Below are 22,475 nucleotides of genomic sequence, written 5' to 3'. Positions count from 1 at the left end.
GATATGTACATCCATCACCAATAAACGAAGTTAGTTTAGCCAAAATCTCTTCCGGTATAACTTTGCAAAGGATAAACTCTAGGGTCTCACTTTGAAAGCTCATCTACAGCTTCTAAATTCTCAAGGCCGGTCCGGCCATAGGACCCATTCAATACAACATAATTTAGTACATTAACCCATTCAATCTACAAATTAAAAAAATATATATAGTAAAAATATATGAAAATATGACCACATTAAAAATAAAAATAAAAAAATAAAAAAAAAAGAAAAAAAAAAGAAAAACAAAAGGAGAATAAGAAAAACATCAAGAAAGTTCAAAGATTTGTAAGGTAGCCATGTGGTGAGTTAGCCATAGGATTAGAAAATATCAACATTTTGGTCGTGTACGTGATGACCATTGACTGACCAATGACTGACATGATTTAAAGCCAATCAATAAGGCCAAATAACTATATTCAATCATCTTTCTCTGCATTGAAATAAAATTTAAGGGTAAATATCAGTTTACTACCCTTAAGTTTCGTGGTTTTCAACATTTGGTACATGAAGTTTTTTCCTCTTAGAGTCATACCTAAAGTGTTAATTTTGGGACAATCTCATACATCCGTTAGTATGACTATTAAATTAGCCGTTAAATGATGACGTGACACCTACGTGGATATGATTGGGCGCCATGTGTCTGGGCTCACGTAAATATTTAAAAAAAATTAAAAAAATTAAAAACTTTAAAACTTATTAAAAAAAAAAAAAAAAAAATTCTGGGCGACCTCACCCCTCCTGCACCCATCCTTCCTCTTTCTCCCTCAATCTCCCTCCCTTCTCTTCCTCTGTCTCTCGCCCTTTTTGAAAACCAAAACCCTAAATCAAAATCAAAATCCAAAATTTCCGAATTTGATTCAACAGAGATATGGCATGCGAGCAACGACGAGCGATGGCATTCGACAGAGATGGCGCTGACGGCTGTGATCTAGAAGAAGAGGTAGCTGTGGGTGAGTGCACACCCACCCATTCCCCTATGTAGAAAAATCCGAGAGCACCCTCCCTTCTCTCTAATTTCTTGGTACACGACGACAGTCGTTTGATGAGTCGAACATGACAAATCGATAACCCGAGGAACCTAGAACTAGATATGCGAGTACGGGTAATGGTTTGGAGCCGAATAAACCAGTTGAACCAGCCGGTGGGGAGATCAGGTCGGCCGAGCAGTCGAGTAATCCAGCAGTGGAGGATTTGTGCAACGAAAGTTCCGATTTGGTGGTGAAAGAAGTAGCGGGTATGGAGTCGGAAAAGGGGAACTCGGGTGGGTTGAGGGAATTGATGGCCGAGTCAAAGGGAGGGGAAGAAGGGATGAAGGAGAGTCGTGAAAGGTGCAGAGGTTGGGTGGTGCTCTCGGGGAGAAGGGAGGGAGGGTTGAGGAAGAAGACAGCTTTTTTTTTTTTTTTTTTTTTTAATGTTTAATTTTTAATTTTTAATTATTTTTAATTTTTAATTACAGTTAATGGAAGACTTAACAGTTTGACTAACGGATGTATGAGACTATTCCAAAATTTACACTTTAGGTATGACTCTAGGACGAAAAAAAACTTGATGTACTAAATGTTGAAAATCACGAAACATGAGAGTAGTAAACAGTATTTTGCCCAAAATTTAAATAGCAATTACTGTAATGTGTTCACTACCATGTCTTTATCTCACGCCAGATGTTTTTCCTTTACGGATTAAATAAACAATCATATGAGATCAGAAAAACCTCAATGAGTTAACAAACCAAATAAACAAACCACGTTAAATGTGCATTTTTTAATGCGAGATACCTTAACTGCTCAAATCTTTCCGAACTTTTTCCTCAACACCTTCATATTGGGGGTGGAATCATAAGATATTGCTGGAATGAGAAAGCTAGATACGCTATAGGGTACTCATGAAACCGAATCCCTTATGGATCCAAATAAACTGAGCTTCCTGAGTAAAGGATTCAGACCGTTAAAATTTGATCAAACAGCTACAAACAGGGGTCCCTCTAAAAGTTATAATAATTGTAACTGTTGAATCAAATTTCAACGGTCCGGATCTTTTGATCCTTAGGCTCAATTTATTTGAGTCTAGAGGGGATCCGGTTCCAGGTACTCATGATTTGATATGTGTATGAATATATTTTTCCTTTGTGCTTAACCCTTAAAGTGTCTTCTCTTATTCTTATTATTTTTGCATCTTCACATTATACAGCAAATTATATACGTACTAGTTGCTTATGTATAGCTCTAATTCATGAGGAAAAGTACTTTTTCTTACACCTAGCTAGCGCCAGGCCAAGTAAATTACAAATCAAACCAACAATATGTGTGTGTGTGTGTGTAATCAAATGTCAAACGCTCCGAAAGCAAGGGTAGAACTACCCTTAGGCTAAAATGGGCTCCAATCAAGTGCAAAACTTAGAATTGTAGAAATTTAGTGCTAATTTTGTTGAGGTTCACCCCAGTTAATGAGTATTGTCATTAGGCAGAGACAATTCCCAGCTCTCACCAAGTTGAGTCTTGGGATATGATTCGATGGTATGACTATCAAGACCTGCTATTACTGTGGAAGCTTGTCGACCGGATATGGTGGATAATCCGTGATGGGCTGCTGGATCTGGCCATTAAGCCTACTTTTCTGAATAGACTTAACTAATGTACAAACTATGAACAATAGCACAGGAATTCCCACGCCCATCACTATGCCGTATTTTGCAGCATGTGAAGGACCTGAAGTACTCTAACTGCAAACATTTAATCGTATTCCATTAACTAATCAGTTCATAATCAAGTATATAGGACAGTACTTATCTATTCCTATACAGGAATGAGTTTAACCCAGCTATTTCTATTTCAACACTCTCCACTTTATTTCAGTTTCTTATTTTCGTTTAATTTTTTTTCAATATAAAATTCGGAATTAAACAACAGTATGTACAAAAGAAAAAAAAATGTATGAAAATTATTTCTCTGTACATATATGTAAAATAAGAAATTAGATGTAATTTTTAAAATACATGCATGTAGATTATTGATATAGCTCTCAATACCAATGAATCTGAAACTTAGTTAATTTTGTACTTACCTAAGAATGATGTAAATAACAAAAGACATAAACTAAAATTCAATTAACAATTGAACACACAAATTTATCCAAGCATGAAATTTGAATACGTAGTTTGCGTAGCAGGCATGTTAATAATAAGTTTGATATTTTTTTTTTTACACTCAAAACTGATACATCTGATAAATCCTGCCATACTTTTTAATTAGCATGTGGAATCCACATATGTTGAGGTTTACTGTTAAGTCTTAAGAGTTGACATCAAGGTTTATCAGTTTTGATGATTTTACGTACCAAATTCTGAAGAACCAAAGCATCGAGTTTCCAAACTTTTGTGATTCTTCAACCTACAAACCTGACCGTTGAATTCACAAGACCGGCATCCGGACACGTTCCATGTCAATTCGATACCACGTTCCCAATAAAACCAGTCAAATGAACATTGAATCAAAGCTGTTGAAACGACAGAGCAATTTTGCTTTGGTATATGGTCCAGCCCATGATGAATATTCTAGATTATTCTAGTAAGCAAGTGAGGAGGCTGGAGCATGCTAGACAATTCTAGCAAGTTATTAAGTTGGTGGAAGAGTACTAGCTTGTTGCAAATGGAAAGATCCACAAGCTACAATTTTGTGGCTAATCTAGAATTATCTAAGCTAGAGGTTTGTAGAAAATACTAGAAACTAAAAACTAGTTCTAGTTTGTAGAAGGAACTAGAAACTAGTAGAATGCCAAGCCCTCACCTATAAATATGGGTGTGATGTTGTAGTGATGTAACCAATCAAGAAAGAAGTGAGTAGAAAATGATCGAGTCCAAAGCTAGAGTTCCACTCCAAGAGTGAGAGTGAGAATGTTCCACTATACATTGTGTGAGTGAAGTTTAGAGTGACAGAAAGTGTGTGTTATACTTTCTTATATCCATCAAGCCTTGTCTTTGGCTTGGTAAGACTACTCTTGTTGTACTCATCTTTTTCATATAGTGAAGATTGATCCTATTTCGTGGACGTAGGCATAAATTGCCGAACCACATAAATTCTTGGTGTCCATTTTCTACTTTACTTTGTGCATTCTCCATCTTGTAGTACTGATATTCCTAACAAGTGGTATCAGAGCCCGGTTAGCTTGTACTACGAGATGGAAGGAAGTGGCACTATGATTAAACTCACCAACTCCAATTGGGTAACATGGAAGCCAAGGATGGAGGACATTCTTTATTGCAAGGATCTGCATGAGCCAATTGAAGGAGATGCCGCTAAGCCCGAGAGCATGTCTGATGCTGAGTGGAAAAAGATGAAACACAAGGCAATTGTCACAATTAGACAATGGGTGGACGATAGTGTTTTTCACCATGTGTCTAATGAAAGTAATGCCCGTGAGTTTTGGACGAAGCTTGAGTCCTTGTTCGAGAAGAAGTCCCCAGCCAAGAAAGCCTTCTTGATCAAAGAGCTCATCAATGTGAAGTACAAGGATGGTTTAAGTGTAGTAGAACACTTGAACAATTTCCAGAATATCATCAACCAGTTGGCTACTATGAATATGACAATTGAGGACGAGTTGCAAGCACTCTTGTTACTTAGATCCTTGCCAGACAGTTAGGAGACCTTTGTGGTGAGTGTAAGTAACTCTGCTCCTAATGGTGTTCTTACTTTTGATAATGTTAAAAATAACATGCTCAATGAAGAAACAAGGAGAAAGACTTCTGGCATAGATAGCAGCCAAGTATTTGCCATAGAGAAATGTGGAAGAAGCAAGAGTATAGGGCCTAGTGGTTATGGCAGAAGTCCTAGCTGATCTATGTTAAGGTTCAGGGGTGCATGCCACCATTGTGGCAAAGAAGGCCATATGAAGAAAAATTGTCGAGTTTGGAAGAGAGAGCAATGGGAAGGAAACAATCAGAAGAAAGATGATACTGGCAATACCACCGCTGTCATATATGGTGATATACCAGAAATATTGTTTATTGGTGAATGTCTGCATATGGGTGATTCTAACAGAGACATTGAATGGATCTTTGACAATGGAGCTTCCTTCCATGCTACATCCAAACGAGAGTTCTTCAGTACATACAAAGAAGGTTACTTTGGAATAGTGAAGATCGGGAATGAAAGCTATTCCACAATTCTTGGAATTGGTGATACTTGCCTAAGAACTAATCTCGGCTACTAGTTGATGTTGAAAGATGTGAATCATATTCCTGATATACGTCTTAATCTGATATCCATCAGTACCCTAGATCGACAAGGTTATTATCACCATATTGGCGAAGGAAAATTGAAGCTTTCTAAAGACCTAATGGTGGTAGCAAGAGCACGATTTTGTTGTACGTTGTATCGGTCAAATGCCAAGGTTTTGAAAGGTAAGTTGAATGCTGTGGAGGACTTATCTCTAGACTTGTGGCATAAGAAGCTAGGCCATATAAGCGAGAAAGGCCTACAAGTTATGGCAAAGAAGTCTCACATTCCTTTTGCCAAAGGTACGTTGTTAAACTCTTGTGAGCACTGTTTATTCGGAAAACAAAGGAGAGTTAGTTTTTTTTGTTCCATCTACAAAGAAAGGAAATTTGTTAGATCTTGTTTATTGAGATATGTGTGGTCCCATGGAAGTCGAGTAACTTGGAAGAAATAAATATTTTGTTATTTATATTGATGATGCTTCACAAAGGGTCTGGGTGTTTTCGTTGAAATCCAAAAACCAGGTGTTTTAGACATTCCAAAAGTTCCATGCCATGGTGGAGAGGGAAACTGGAAAACCTCTTAAGTGCCTTCGTAGTGACAATGGCGGCGAGTACACATCTCACCAGTTTAAAGAGTATTGTGTGAAACATGGCATACGTCATGAGAAGACAGTTCCTGGAACTCCACAACATAATTGTGTTGCTGAAAGAATGAACCGAACCATCATGGAGAAAGTTAGGTTTATGCTGAAGACTGCAAAGTTATCTAAGCAGTTCTGGGGTAAAGCTGTAAAGACAACATGTTATTTGATCAACCGATCTCCATCAGTACCATTAGGTCTTGATGTTCCAGAGAGAGTATAGATTGGTAATGATGTGTCTTACTCTCATCTAAAGGTATTTGGTTGCAAAGCTTTTTGTGCATGTGCCCAAAGAGCAAAGATCAAAGTTAGACTACAAAGCTACACCGTGTATCTTTCTTGGTTATGGCGGTGAAGATTTTGGTTACAGATTATGGAACCCATACCAGGAGAAGTTTATCAGAAATAGAGATGTGATCTTTTATGAAGATCAAACACTTGGGGATTCAGATAGAGAGGCACTTCCAGATGGCGTAGTCAGAAAAGTTGATTCATTAGATTCAGATGAAGAAAGTCACGGTGACATCCCTGAAACAACTGCCAATGAAGTGCCTGCAGAACCAGATAATGTTGATTTAGGGGGAGCTTGATCAAGATGAGCTGGACCATGAAATTGCTAATCGGGGGGAACCTGAAGAATAGATTCAAGAGGAACCCAATGAGAGGAAACCTGCAGCCCCGCAAGAAAATAAAGACCAGGTCAGAAGATCCAGCAGAAGTCGAAGATCGTCTACCAAGTATTCTTCATCAGAGTATATCATGTTGACTAATTATGGAGAGCCCGAAACTTACGAGGAGGCTAGAGCTCATAACGACAGTGACAGATGGATGAAGGCAATGGAGTCAGAGATGGATTCTTTATTAAAGAATGATACCTGTGAGCTGGTGGAGCTTCCAAAGGGCAGAAAAGCATTGAAAAACAAGTGTGTGTTCAAATTGAAAAGAGACAACAACATGACAAGGTACAAGGCTTGTTTGGTTGTCAAAGGTTTTGGTCAAAACAAAGGAGTTGACTTTGATGAGATTTTCTCACCGGTTGTGAAGATGACTTCTATTCAAGTTATCCTTGGTATGGCAGCAAGTATGGATCTTGAGCTCGAGCAGTTAGATGTTAAAACTGCATTTCTCCACGACAATTTAGAATAGGAGATATACATGGAGCAACCCAAAGGCTTTGAAGTCGAAGGTAAAGAAAATTTGGTGTGCAAGCTGAAGAAAAGCTTATATGGTCTTAAGTAAGCTTCAAGATAGTGGAATAAGAAGTTCAACTTATTCATGGTGAGTAATGGGTACAAGAGAACTCATGTTGACTCTTGTGTCTATATCAAACAATTTTCTGGAGGTAAATTCATCATTTTATTGCTTTATGTTGATGATATGTTGATTGTCGGTCAAGATGCTTCTATGATTAAAAAGCTCAAAGAAGAGTTATCTAAATCCTTTAACATAAAGAACTTAGGGCTAGCCAAGCAGATTTTGGGCTTGTAGATAATTCGTGACAGAAAATCCAAGAATTTATGGCTGTCACAAGAAAAGTATGTTGAACGGGTGCTTGAAAGGTTCAAAGCAGCCAAACAGGTAAGCTTACCTTTAGCCAATCATATCAAGTTAGGCAAAGAGTTGTGTAAAAAAAACATATGAAGAAAATGATAAAATGGCAGTTGTTCCCTACTCTTCAGTGGTAGAAAGTATTATGTATGCAATGGTGTCCACATGGCCAGATATTGCTCATGCAGTAGGTGTGGTGAGCAGGTTTCTCTTTAATCCAAGGAAGGACCACTGGGAAGCTGTTAAGTGGATTTTCATATATTTGAAGGGGACTTCTAAGATGTGCTTGTGCTTTAGCGGTTCCAAACCAATTTTGGAAGGATTTATAGATGCTAACATAGGAAGTGACCCAGATGGTAGAAAATGTACTTTTGGGTACTTGTTTTCTTTTGCAAGGGGAGCTGTGTCTTGGCAATCCAAGTTGCAAAAATGTGTTGCTTTGTCCATAAACTAGGCTGAATACATAGTCGCTACAGAAGCATGCAAAGGGTTGTTGTGGCTGAAACGGTTTCTCCAAAAGTTGGGTTTGAAGCAAAATGATTATGGCGTTTATTATGATAATCAGAGTGCTCTGGATTTGAGCAAGAACACTGCATATCATTCACGCACCAAGCACATTGATATTCGTTATCACTGGATTAGAGATGTTATCGAGAACAAGCTGCTACAGCTGAAGAAGATTCATACCGATAATAATTCCTCAGACATGTTGACAAAGGTCGTCACAAAATCAAAGTTGGAATTCTGCATTAAGGCTGCTGGGATAGACTCCAAGTAACTTGGAGTCATGATCTGAATTTCTCCCTCATGGCTTGCAGGGGGAGATTTTTGGTATATGGTCCAGCCCATGATGAATATTCTAAATTATTCTAGTAAGCAAGTAAGGTGGCTGAAGCATGCTAGACAATTCTAGCAAGTTATTAATTTGGTGGAAGAAGCTAGAAAGTACTAACTTCCTTGGTTGCAAATGGAAAGATCTAGAAGCTACAATTTTGTGGCTAGTTTAGAATTATCTAAGCTAGAGGTTTGTAGAATATACTAGAAACTAGAAACAAGTTTGTAGAGGGAACTAGAAACTAGTAAAAGGAACTAGAAACTAGTAGAATGCCAAGCCCTCACCTATAAATATGGGTGTCATGTTGTAGTGATGTAACCAATCTAGAAAGAAATGAGTAGAAAAGGATCAAGTCCAAAGCTAGAGTTCCACTCCAAGAGTGAGAGTGAGAGTGTTCCACTACACATTGTGTGAGTGAAGTTTAGAGTGATAGAAAGTATGTGTTATACTTTCTTGTATCCATCAAGCCTTGTCTTTGGCTTGGTAAGACTACTTTTGTTGTAGTCATTTTTTCATATAGTGAAGATTGATCCTGTTTCGTGGATGTAGGCATAAATTACCGAATCACATAAATTTTTGGTGTCCATTTTCTACTTTATTTTGTGCATTCTCTATCTTGTAGTACCGACATTCCTAACATTTTGAAGCAACAAGGTAGGAAATGGTGTTAGGACTGCAATGACCTTGAAGCCCTCACCGCTGAGGCAATAGAGCGTTGGTAGTTCCTTTCTATGAGAGGGGGAGCAGTTGAGGAATGTGTAATTTGAAGGGCTGCCTAGATTTAAGTTTGTGAAGGGTAAATTATCTACAAGACTAGTTGATGCTCGAGAAACCATTTAGGGAGGCAGTTATAGGGATCGCTGATCGATAGTATTTGGTCCACATAGTTGATGTTTTGGACGATGAACTCCCCGGACGTTGAGAGAGTGAGAACGGTTTTTTGGCCTTTGCATGAAAGATCAAACCCTGGATACTCACAAATACTATTGGTTGATTGATTGTTTTTTAGTTGGAAAGGGAAACGAACCAATAGGATGTTGCATGTGGAGCCACCGCACGTGGTGGTTTTGGTGGCAGCGTGGGGTAGGAAAAGGGAGAATAAGAACACGACGTAGAGGGTGAAGATTTGTGAGGAAGCCATGTGGTGGGTTACAATAAACGGTGGAAGCTCTTGGTAATTATTATTAATAAGCTTAATATACGAGGTCTATGACTGTGACGATAATCTTTACTAATTAATAAAACATTAATTGTCAACTAAAATTCTATAAAAGTACCAGTTTATCCCTCGAATTAAAACAAAACATGAACAAGAAATATGGAACAGAAATGTAATTTCACACAACCAAATTTTGCTATTTTTTTTTTCAAAACCTCACTTACATGTAATCCTAACATATCTCTACTTAAAAAAATAAAAAACTTTACACTCCTACATTCTCTATCACTCTCTCTCTCCTTCTATTTCAAAATCAAAAATAAAAAATTTTATGTGTGCCCATATGTTAGTGTTAATAAAAACAATCATCAACAATACTAATAATTTAAAACCACATGTCTTTGTATGCGTCGCTAAATTAAAGCCCACATACCAATCAGAGTAATATGTTAATCATGTTTTTAATTTTATGTATGATACACCTTTGACCTTTCCCTTATTTAGCAAAATATATATGTATACATTTGCCATCATGTTGCTACGTACTATTAACATACTCATTTTCTAACTCTTCCTCCAAAACTCTTTCTTACGGCAGGTGTCATCTTAGAGTATCTTCAAAGGAGATGTAAAATTCCTAGGTGAATTGTCACCATGCATATTTGACATCAAAAATTTATCCAACCAAAGTGTTATTTGTTAGTTGGAATTGAAGATTTTGTGATTTGTAGTCAAATTTGACATCAATATCAAATTTATTTTTTATTTATTTTAACAGTGGACCTTTGTTCCACTAACATTTCAACCAATAAAAATTTTGTTTCAACATTTTGAATAATTACAAGCATTTAAAGTTCTATTTAAATAATAAAATAATATTTGACAATTGGGTTGAAGAAAGTACAAAATTTGACATAAGGCTTCAAATTGCCACATCAGCCGTCAATTATAATTTGACATTTCCTTTAAAAATGGTCTTTTATATTGCAGATTTGATCATCTATTAACTTGTCAAACTTATTTTATATATATATATATATATATATATATATATATATATATATATATGTTAGGCGTAAGCATATATTTGTTAGGCCTAATTGGATTATTAGTCTCCTTGGTAATAGGGTAGTCGGAAAATAGTCTCTATGGTAAAAATATTAGGATTTAAGTTCATGTGGTGAAGTCTGTTAGGATTTAGGTCTAAAATTGAAAATTCTGTCAACTCTCTGTTAATTATTAGCACATAAGCTACATATATAAGGCTAAAACGAAATTTTCTGTTAATTGTTATCACTCGAGGCTTATGTGAGGCTAACTTAATATGTTTAACCTCACATGTGAACCTCATGTGCTAACAATTAATGGAGAGTTAATGAAATTTTCAATTTTGGGATTAAATCTTAACAGACTTTACCACATGAGCTTAAATCCTAATTTTTTTACCACATGAACTATCTTCTGGACACTCTATCACCACAAGAACTATTAGTCCACTTAGTTTCGTATATAAAATCATTAAAAAAAAAAAAAAAAAAAGCAAGAGTTCCTCCATTTTGAGTATTGACTTGAAAAATACATGTACCATTGAGGTTCTCTAACAAAAAAAAAAACATTTATAGTTCATTAAATTAATTAAGGCTATTTAAAATGTTTTTTAAAACTGTTTTTGGATATCCCTCCAACGGCTACCAATACCATAATGCCTTTCAACAATCGAACTTGTCTATATTTTAGATGTCACATCTCGGTTCGGGGCGGATCACTTCTTGGGCCTGCTCCACCACCATAGCACGATATTGTCCGTTTTGGGCTTACCATTCCCTCACGGTTTTGTTTTTGGGAACTCACGAGCAACTTCCCAGTGGGTCGCCCATCACGAGATTGCTCTCGCCCAAACTCGCTTAACTTCGGAGTTCCTACGGAACCCGAAGCTATTCCTTGGCCGGAAGTGTGCCGACGAGGATGTCGGGCCCCTAAGGGGGGTGGATTGTAACATCCCACATTGCCAAGGGGAGTGATCCTTAAATGTATATCCCATCTGTACCTAGCACGAGTCCTTTTGGGAGCTCACTGGCTTCGGGTTCCATAGGAACTCCGAAGTTAAGTGAGAAAGGGGCTAGAGCAATCCCATGATGGGTGACCTACTAGGAAGTTGCTCGTGAGTTCCTAAAAAAAAAACCATGAGGGAATGGTAAGTCCAAAACGGACAATATCGTGCTACAGTGGTGGAGCGGACCCGGGAAGTGATCCGCCCCGAGCCGGGATGTGACATTAGACCATCGTCAAAGGCCATTTTTTTGAAAAGAAAAAAAAAATTAGCCAAATTCAATTTTTGTAGCCATCTAAAATTTACAACTACAACAGTTTTTGAAAAAAAAATGTAGAACTGCAATAAAAATGTAGATAATAAAATAGCAAAACAATTATTGATTTAGCCAGCTCATTTAATTAGAAGCCACATTCCAGTCATAGTAATATGTAACAATTATGTTCGTGTCAGTTTTTCAGCGGTAAGAGAGCAGACTGCGACTCCTCAAAAAGACAAAGTTTCTAATAAAGAAAAACAAGGGGTGTGTTATCCACACACACCATTTTACTTCTCACACACTCCTTGATAATTTCTATCCGTTGATCTTCTTCAATTCATCCGATCCTACGGTTGAAAATTAAAAAAGGTGTGTGAGAAGTAAAATGGGGTGTGTGGATATCACATCCCAAAAACAATCATGTCCTTGTCACGCCAAATCTATAATGGAAAATGTAAGAGAGATCATGTTTTATTTGGTAGATTATATAATATGATAGTTGATGGTTGAATACATTTCTTAATAATTTAAAAGTAATGCTAAGAAAATCTCATTTTTGAACCACATTTTAAAAACATCAATGGCATGTGCATGCCAAGTCACTTAATACAATTAAATGTATTTTAATGTTTTAATTCCCTAATTAAATTACCATTATAATATAATTAAAGGGGTGTGATATTCACATATCTCTTTTTATTTCTCTCACACCTTTTATTAATTTATGACCTTTGATCTTCTTTAATTTATTCAATCTAACGGTCAAAAATTAAGAAAATGTGTGAGAAATAAAAAAGGAAGTATGGATAGCACACCCCCAATTAAAATGCAAAAACCCTAGCAGCCAAGCAAACCTTACTCCCTAACAAACCACTAGCCCAACCTTCCTCATGGTAGGGGATAAAATTTTGATTGATGATTTTCATTTTTTTTTTTTTTTGGTTTTTTTTGACAAAAAGGTAGGTTTTTTTAATAAATACTAGTTGAAATGCTTATAGCCCCCGGCAAGATATTAAGGACATCTCCAACTGAAGGAGGGTCATATGACTCTCTTTAACCCTATAGCTCTCTAAGAAATTATATTTTAATGAACAGTGCCAGACCATATTTCATACTATCTCCAACCGAGGGGGCCAAAGGGTCATAGGCCAAACATAATTTATTATTTCAATTTAAAGACTACAACAACTTAAATTTAAAAACTACAACTTAAATATAAAAAACTACAACTTAAATATTAAAGACTACAACAACTTAAATTTAAAAACTATAATCATCATCATCATCATCCACCATTGTAGGACTATAGTCGGATGTAAACAACTCCCGTCGGGCCATGATTTCCCTCTTTTTCCTATCAAAATATGCCTTATTCATTGGAGTGTAATCCGAAGTGTTCATTTGCATGTTCCTATCATCCATCTCTTCTTGTATTTGTTTTGCTCGTTCTTCGTGCCTACGCTTCCTTTCTTCTGTGGCAAAGGCATTTTGCTCCGTCATTAATCACAATGAGGCTGCCATTTCCTATTGAAAGGCGTAATCATCCTTTGACTTGCCATTTTCCTTCAATTTTCGGGCCTTGTTTTGCCCTGTAGCCCTAGGTATGGAACCTTCATCCGGAGACGAATTTTCTACCCTTGTTTCTTGAATGGTAGGAGATCCATCTTCATCCCCATCTACATTTGAGGATGCATTTCCAAACACCAATGTAGGACCAACTCTTTTTTGAGGTGGATCTTTCAAATAACACCCATCGTCAAAGGCCTTTTTTTTTAAAAGAAAAAAAAATTAGCTAAATTCAATTTTTGTAGCCATCTAAAATTTACAACTACAACAGTTTCTGGAAAAAAAAAATGTAGAACTGCAATAAAAATGTAGATAATAAAACAGCAAAACAATTATTGATTTAGCCAGCTCATTTAATTAGAAGCCACATTCCAGTCATAGTAATATGTAACAATTATGTCCGTGTCAGTTTTTCAGCGGTAAGAGAGCAGACTGCGACTCCTCAAAAAGGCAAAGTTTCTAATAAAGAAAAACAAGGGGTGTGTTATCCACACACACCATTTTACTTCTCACACACTCCTTGATAATTTCTATCCGTTGATCTTCTTCAATTCATCCGATCCTACGGTTGAAAATTAAAAAAGGTGTGTGAGAAGTAAAATGGGGTGTGTGGATATCACATCCCAAAAACAATCATGTCCTTGTCACGCCAAATCTATAATGGAAAATGTAAGAGAGATCATGTTTTATTTGGTAGATTATATAATATGATAGTTGATGGTTGAATACATTTCTTAATAATTTAAAAGTAATGCTAAGAAAATCTCATTTTTGAACCACATTTTAAAAACATCAATGGCATGTGCATGCCAAGTCACTTAATACAATTAAATGTATTTTAATGTTTTAATTCCCTAATTAAATTACCATTATAATATAATTAAAGGGATGTGATATTCACATATCTCTTTTTATTTCTCTCACGCCTTTTATTAATTTATGACATTTGATCTTCTTTAATTTATTCAATCTAACGGTCAAAAATTAAGAAAATGTGTGAGAAATAAAAAAGGAAGTACGAATAGCACACCCCCAATTAAAATGCAAAAACCCTAGCAGCCAAGCAAACCCTACTCTCTAACAAACCACTAGCCCAACCTTCCTCATGGTAGGGGATAAAATTTTGATTGATGATTTTCATTTTTTTTTTTTTTTTTGGTTTTTTTGACAAAAAGGTAGGTTTTTTTAATAAATACTAGTTGAAATGCTTATAGCCCCCGACAAGATATTAAGGACATCTCCAACTGAAGGAGGGCCATATGACTCTCTTTAACCCTATAGCTCTCTAAGAAATTATATTTTAATGGACAGTACCCGACCATATTTCATACTATCTCCAACCGAGGGGGCCAAAGGGCCATAGGCCAAACATAATTTATTATTTCAATTTAAAGACTACAACAACTTAAAGTTAAAAACTACAACTTAAATATAAAAAACTACAACTTAAATATTAAAGACTACAACAACTTAAATTTAAAAACTATAATCATCATCATCATCATCCACCATTGTAGGACTATAGTCGGATGTAAACAACTCCCGTCGGGCCATAATTTTCCTCTTTTTCCTATCAAAATATGCCTTATTCATTGGAGTGTAATCCGAAGTGTTCATTTGCATGTTCCTATCATCCATCTCTTCTTGTATTTGTTTTGCTCGTTCTTCGTGCCTACGCTTCCTTTCTTCTGTGGCAAAGGCATTTTGCTCTGTCATTAATCACAATGAGGCTGCCATTTCCTATTGAAAGGCGTAATCATCCTTTGCCTTGCCATTTTCCTTCAATTTTCGGGCCTTGTTTTGCCCTGTAGCCCTAGGTATGGAACCTTCATCCGGAGACGAATTTTCTACCCTTGTTTCTTGAATGGTAGGAGATCCATCTTCATCCCCATCTGCATTTGAGGATGCATTTCCAAACACCAATGTAGGACCAACTCTTTTTTGAGGTGGATCTTCAAATAACACCCATCATTTACAAATTTCCCAACAACCGTATGACTAAATAGTTTGGAGTTGTCCTCCATATACAGTTCCTCCGCTTGGCGTACCTAGAAAATATAATTACAAAAGATAAGGGAAATTAATTTATGAAATTAAATGTAATATAATTAAATATTTAAAATAACTTGTAATTGGCTTTTACAAAAATAGTTACTTCGTCGTAGTAAATGGCTCCACTTTCATGTCTACTTGCGACCTTTAACACTGCTTGATGCCATTTATTCAAACTTGGATGAAGATGTTTTTTTCCATCTTGAAGAAACTCTCATGGTTTTAGGAATTCGGTGGAGTGGTGCCTTCATAGAACTCATAGTACTTTTTGTACATACGAGTCCAAACACCTTCACTTGTTTGAGAACTCCCCCTCACACTATCTTCCGAGTCCTAAATATAAGCCCTACAAAGAGTTTCATCTTCTTTTTGGGTCCAAGCCCTACCTTTCATTGCAGATGTGGCCATTTGAAAATTATTGAAAAATCTGAAGGAAAGATTATTGGAAGAGGTAAGAGAATAGAATGTGAATAATTGAAATAAAATGAAGTAAGATAGTGTGGAATGGTGAAAATCATGTGAGAAATGGTGTAGGAATGACTTAGGTATTTATAGGAAAAAAGTTAGATTTTTTTTTTTTTTAATTTTGATGCCAGGTAGCCGTTGGCATTTGAAATTTAGGCTGGCTCATTTAGGCCAACTAATTGGCCTGATTTGGTGTTTTTGGCCCGGTAGGGCCTACAAGCCCTTTGGCCTAGCCCTCTGTTAGAGAAGATTTTCGCGTCATTACGGGTAATTTTTAGCCTTATGACCCTTTGGCTGGATCGATTGGAGAACGCCTAAAAATAAATTTGGGATCGATGAAACCCCACATAATGAGCACCACCATGTTTAAACACATATGAAGCCACGAAGTATGCTGCTCAATTACCATTATGAGGGACAAACAACAACTCCACAGACCTCATAGTTTGAGCAAGATACAAAATATCATGAAGAAAAAACTCTATTGTTGTGTCACCTCCAACTTATTTGTTTACCATTTAGATGATAGTCTTCGCGTTAGATTCAATCTTAATACAATCTAAGCCTTCATTTATGCACATCACCAGAGTTACACAGATTGCAGCAGCTTCCGCCATTGCAGCATTTTGAAAGTTCAGATCCCTAGTGCAGCCCACACTACAAGAAAAATAGGCACTGTGCACAATAAATTATTTGTGCCCTTTGAGGCCAAAGAGCACCAACATATGTGCCCATAGACCAATAGCAACAATGCAAAAACTAAGTTTGTATATGTCCCCTCTATGGGCATCACCTTTGATCAAAGAGCATCATACTGAGTTCTGTGCTTATGATGTCAGCACAAATAAAGGGTGTTTTGTACCTCTATTCTGACAAAGTTGTCAGACTACCTTTTCCAACCATTTTGGCACTTAAAATGTAATTGTGCCTGCATGAATTAAATATTTAAAAAAAATAATCATATTTTTTTTTTTTTTAAATTTTCATAAAATGTAGAAAGCCTACAAGACATTCTCAATCTCACAAACATATATTGTAATGTTACATATTTCATCTCTAATGCAAAAAGAACTTGAAAGCAGACATTTTTGGACAGATGCATCTTCCCCAGCAAGCCTTGCACCTCATCGAATCTCTGCTGCTCCATAACCGAATTAATGAAGATGATCATCAGGAAAAGATCTTCCATTTCTGTTTAAGTATTCCTTCAAATAGTTTTTCCCTATCCTCTTACACAACAACATCAGTAAACTCAATAATTTAATGATTATGGTAATGTAAAACAAGATAATCTTAACACATAAGAATAGAACCCATCTTTGTTATTTCACAATCAAATTAATCAGATGGTCTATGTGGAATCTGGACCTTTTTCTGCCAAGGTTATGAAATGAAACCCAAATTCAAAGGTTATGAATCAATACCTATTAGTCGGATTCGAAACAGAAGCAGATCAACTTCAAATATCAACCATTTGTAACACACAATATATCAAAATAAAGCCGGGACTAAGAGGAGTTCGATTTTACCTAAATTGAGGCCAAATGATGGCCGAAAGTGGCTGGAAAATGGCTTAAAAGTCACGGCCAGTTTGGGTCTCTACGAATCCATGATAGATTTAACCAACAAAGCTCAAATCTGGTCCCTAGGATTGTAAGGAGTTTGTTTATGGTGTCAATATCATCGTCTTCAACGAGATTTGGGCAGGAAAAGCTCGGAAAACCTGCAACTCACCAGAATAGTGAAGATCGTTAGTTCTTCGTTCAATCTCGCAAACGTGGTGGAAATTTTCTCATGCAAAGCCAGAAATCGACTTAGAACATCGAAGGAATTAACCAGAGGTAGTTACAGACCTTACCTCGGTCGGGAAGGCGATGAACTCACCGAAATTCTCTCGGGTTTGAGACCCGTGGTTCTCCGATTTGAGGTTCGAGTCAAGGTTTGGGCACTAGTGTCGTGTTTGGAGACGAGGATGGTGGTGGTTTGGTGTTTAAAGCTGTCGGAGAAGGTGGTGGCTCATAGTTATATGGCTCGGGGAAAAGTGACTAGAGAGAGTTAAGGATGAGGGGAAAAAAAATGAGAGAGAAGTGAGAGAGTTTGACTGAGAGAGCAGAATGAGACCGATAGAAGAGGGAACAGAGGAAGGGAATTGAGGTGTGGGTCTCAGTGGCACTCACTCCAATTTTACATAAAGAAGATAATTTCAAACAAACAAGAAGGGATAAGGGTTGGACCGGCTAGTAAAAAATAGGCGGTTTTAAAAAAATTGTGGGTGCGGGTGGGGCTAGTTTCATGATAAAGTAATAAAAAATTAAATAATTGTGTCCTTTACAAATAGTGTTGGGATCACTTTTCAAAATTTGCTAGTTAGTGTAATTTGTTATTAAGCACAAATATATGTTTTGTGTTCTCTTTCATAAAAAAATATATTTATGTTCAGATTTCTAAAGTATGACACAAAGATGGTGTTTGTAAAATAGTTGTCAGATCAGAGGACATAAAAGGCTTGCGTTGCCATGCTGTGAATTCATTGAATTGTGCGATATGAACCAGACGGGAAACATAATTATAAACAAAAAAATATACAATGTTGGGAGTATCTATATCATGGGCCAATTAGAAAGAAAACATTATTATATTATAATACTACATAAGTTGAGGACCCAAGAGGAGTCCAACATAGCATAAGATAATTATATTTTCACACACCAGTGAAATATAATGGTGTGTAATATAACATAATACAAAATATATTAATTGTCCTCGTCATCGCTGCTTAAAATCTCAACGATAACATTCTGCATATTTCGTGAGCTCATATGTGGGAGAGACAGGTCTCTAGGACGAATTTGTGCTTCATAAATGCGTGGTTCTTCAATAAAAACGACAGAACTAGTAGACTCTTCAGTTGTTGTTTCAGTAGAAACCAAATTGGTAAGGTATTGTTCTGTCCTACTTGGGTTTGCCTATGCTGGCAAGACACTTCCTTGAGGTGAGCGTACACATCCATTATTGGAGGGTAATGCGTAGCCAAGGCGACCATCAGCAACAATAATAAGAATGTACTGATTATCAATAGAACGAGGTATGCGCCCAACATTAACAAGTTGTCGTGGACGTTGAGTTGGAGAATTCGTTGTGGAATTTGTTGTTGTAATGTTGGAAGCAATAGATGAATGTGATGCTGAAGATTTGGTTCCAATTCGAACTTCACGACGTCGCTCAATGATGTTGAACTTGATCAAATTCAAAAGAAACACAACTGTATGAAACAACCTTATAATTTTCCAAATACAAATTAGTAAGGGAGTGTGGACGTTTTATACTAGAATAAAGGCACAAATCCATAATTGTGCCTACATATTCTTTTGCTATGGAGTGATTTATTATTTATTAATATTTACTGGACACAATTTTTAACATTTGTGTCATAAAAAGGAATTTATAATTATTAAACCCAATGAAAAGTAGAATGATTTATTATTTATTAATATTTAGTGCACACAATTTCTATCATTAGTGTCATAAAAAAGAATCTACAATTATATGTCTATCTGAAGATCAGCTTGCTTTTGCACAGAGACCGACCCTAAGGGCACAATTGTTGGTTATGTGTCATTGCATGAAGTACTTTTAATGCAGTAAAAAAAATAAACACTTACTATAAAACCAAAAACCATATCACCAAGCATAAAAAACAAACCTGCAAGAAGATACCAATCTAAAAAGCAGTTCAAAAAGATACGAATCTAACCTAGGTATTATTAGTCTGGTAGAATCTCTCTCGCTCACTTTGTCCCTCTCGTAGCGCCCTCATTCCACTTTCTTGCATCACCTGCTCTCTCTCATCTAGATCACAAGTTCATCTTTGTCGTCTTTTTCTTTTTTCTTTCTATATTCCTCCCTTCTCTTTACACACACTCCCTTCCTACCTCCTAACTCATCCAGTTGTCTTCAATCTTTGACAACAAAACTTTCCTTAGGGTTGAAGGAGGAAGATGATGATTCAAATTCTTCCGATCTGGGCTCTAAAGAGGATGAATGATGAGGAAGGGAGCTAGGCTCTGACGAGGAGAGGGATTGCAATTCGAATCTAGGCTCCAACGAGGAGGCGAACAATGAGGAAGCGAACAATGAGGGAGGGAGTTGGGCTCCAATAAGGAGGGGATAGCAATTCAGACCTGAGCTTCGACGAGGAGGAGGATGACGAGGAAGGGAGCTATGCTTCGACAAGGAGGACAACGAGGAAGGGAGCTGGGCTTTAACAAGGAAGACGACGAGGAAGGGAGCTGGGCTCCGACAAGGAAGGGGATAGCAATTCGAATGTTTGCTAGACTTTGATAAAATGTTGGTTTATTACCATTGAACAATTTTGCGTATTATATTTTGATATGCATACATGACAGTTAAGCATTAAAGCTTTTATTATTTTTTATAAACTAAATGTCTTCTCGACAAAACCAATTTGTCGGGAGAGAGAAGGTGGTGTCGGCGAAATATCCATGGCGACTTAACACATTTTGTAGGCTGAAAAGTATTTTTCGTCGGCTAAAAGGACTTTTGCCAACTAAAATGTTTGTAATGCCAACAAAAAGGATTTTGACGGGAAAAGTTGAATCTTAGCCCACGAAATATCAAAATTCGTCGGAAAAACTCTTAGGCAACATGCTTTGTGTGACAAATTTCCGACAAATTTTTTCATTGAGAAAGACACTTTGCCGACAAACTATTTTTGCCGGTAAAGTCAAGTATTTGGTGGGAAAGATCCTAACATCATTTCTTCTACACAGTTAGTGATTTAAAGAAGAATGTGCTGCTATCGATATTTTGGAATCAAAAGGAGATGATAACCATTTGAAGAGCTTTCGTGGTTTTGTACCACTTCATCATTAAATAAAATTAACGGGTATATTAAACACACCAATTAAATTTGAAGTCTTGAGTTTGGATCGATGCTTTGAGCCCAAGCCCCTCTTTTTGTAGAGCCGTTTTCCCTGTTTGGATTTAATTCACCATACTTTTTGGTCTACGCATAAACAAGTGAGCATGCCCATTAGCGATCGGCGAATATCGTGGACTCTCTAGCATTTTTCATATATAATTCAGGTAGAAGGTCTCTCTTACATCACTCATCTATAATATATAGATAAATCATGAGAATTACACACACACACACACACACACACACACACGCACGATATCATTTTTATTGAGTGTTGTTGTTAGCACTCAAAAAAGTCATTTTAGGCTTCAAAATCTCTATATATAAAGCTACCTCCCTAAAATGGTGAAGCTTTCAAATACCCCTAAGATGCCCCCGTTGAAAAATAAGGAATGCAACTAAGGTTTTTATATTAATAGGGACAAAAAAGTAAAAACATAAGCTACGTAGTTTTGAACATTAAAGAAGGGATAAAAACAACAGTTAATACACTACTTGCAGGGTTTTTTTAGCGGGCTATGTTATGCTCATTCTCGCGGATAAAAATAGTTTTGTTTCCTCGACAACTCCAAAAGGCTCCTCCACCTTATTCAGTCAATTTTCCCAAACAAAATAACAAATTGCATGCCAGGAAAATCATGAATCCGGGGTTTGGAATTGGACTGGTTCTGAAATTATCTCTCTCTCCCTCTCTTTCTCTCTCTCTGCATTAATTTATGCATGTGTTAAAGTTTTATATTAATGCATTAGTTTCAAGTTTTTGCAGAATCTTGAGAGTTTGGAATTGAATCAAAATTTTAATTAGAATTTCTACAATTAATTAAATTCCATCAAAATTTATGAATTTGTAAATTCTTAAAATCATTTAAAATTCCAGTTGAATACACCCCTATAGTATAGGCAAAAAGACATACTTTCAATTTTAGAGTCAACGACCTACAAAAGTTTGTTACTCTCCCATAAAGTTATACTCATAAATGCTTTATCATTTTAAAAGTGAGATTGCCACTTAGTACTACGGTCTGGTGGTATTCCTCTTCACTTGGAAGTGAGAGGTCTTAGGTTTGAATCTCATGAATGGCGAATTCAATACCAAATTAGGTTGCCCATTGTGTGGCTTAGCCAAACTCCCCCTCCCTCTAGTGTAACATCCCACATCATCCAGGGGAGTGGATCCTATAAGCCTTATATGTATATTCCCATTTCTAACTAGCACGAGGCCTTTTGGGAGCTCACTGGATTGGGAGTTCATTGGAACTCCGAAGTTAACCGAGTAGCGCGCAAGAGCAATCCCATGATGGGTGATCCACTGGGAAGTTCTCGTGTGAGTTCCCAGAAACAAAACCTTGAGGGCGTGGTCGGGGCCCAAAGCGGACAATATCGTGCTACAGTGGAGTTGAGCCAGGGTTGTGGTGAGGGCCTGGGCCAGGATGTGACAATTTGGTATCAAAGCCAATCCTTGGGCAGAAGTGTGTCGACGAGGACGTCAGACCCCTAAGGGGGTGGATTGTAACATCACACATCACCCAGGGGAGTGGATCCTGTAAGCCTTATATGTATATTCTCATCTCTACCTAGCACGAGGCCTTTTAGGAGTTCACTGGCTTCAGAGTTCATCAGAACTCCGAAGTTAAGCGAGTATCGCGCGAGAGCAATCCCATGATGGGTGATCCACTAGGAAGTTCTCGTGTGAGTTCCCAGAAA

General features: G+C 36.9%; 1 long non-coding RNA gene across 3 annotated transcripts; it reads right to left on the bottom strand.

Moving 5' to 3' along the window:
* Positions 1–16,177: 16,177 nt before the first annotated feature.
* LOC148696224 (uncharacterized) lies at positions 16,178–18,027 on the bottom strand. Of its 3 annotated transcripts, XR_015963538.1 has the most exons (3): positions 17,683–17,991; positions 16,914–17,552; positions 16,178–16,757 (listed from the first exon to the last, which is right to left on the bottom strand). It is a non-coding gene; the product is annotated as an uncharacterized LOC148696224 (long non-coding RNA). The 3 variants fall into 3 exon arrangements; XR_015963536.1 differs by lacking the exon at positions 16,178–16,757 and having other exon boundaries at positions 16,821–17,552; positions 17,683–18,027; XR_015963537.1 differs by lacking the exon at positions 16,178–16,757 and having other exon boundaries at positions 16,821–17,552; positions 17,688–18,027.
* Positions 18,028–22,475: the final 4,448 nt, after the last annotated feature.

The sequence above is a fragment of the Pyrus communis genome, chromosome 6 (assembly GCF_041283825.1).
Source record: "Pyrus communis isolate YQ-2024b chromosome 6, ASM4128382v1, whole genome shotgun sequence".
Taxonomy (NCBI): Eukaryota; Viridiplantae; Streptophyta; class Magnoliopsida; order Rosales; family Rosaceae; genus Pyrus; species Pyrus communis.
Note: the sequence above shows the minus strand (reverse complement) of the source record. Positions and strands in the feature narration are given on the sequence as shown.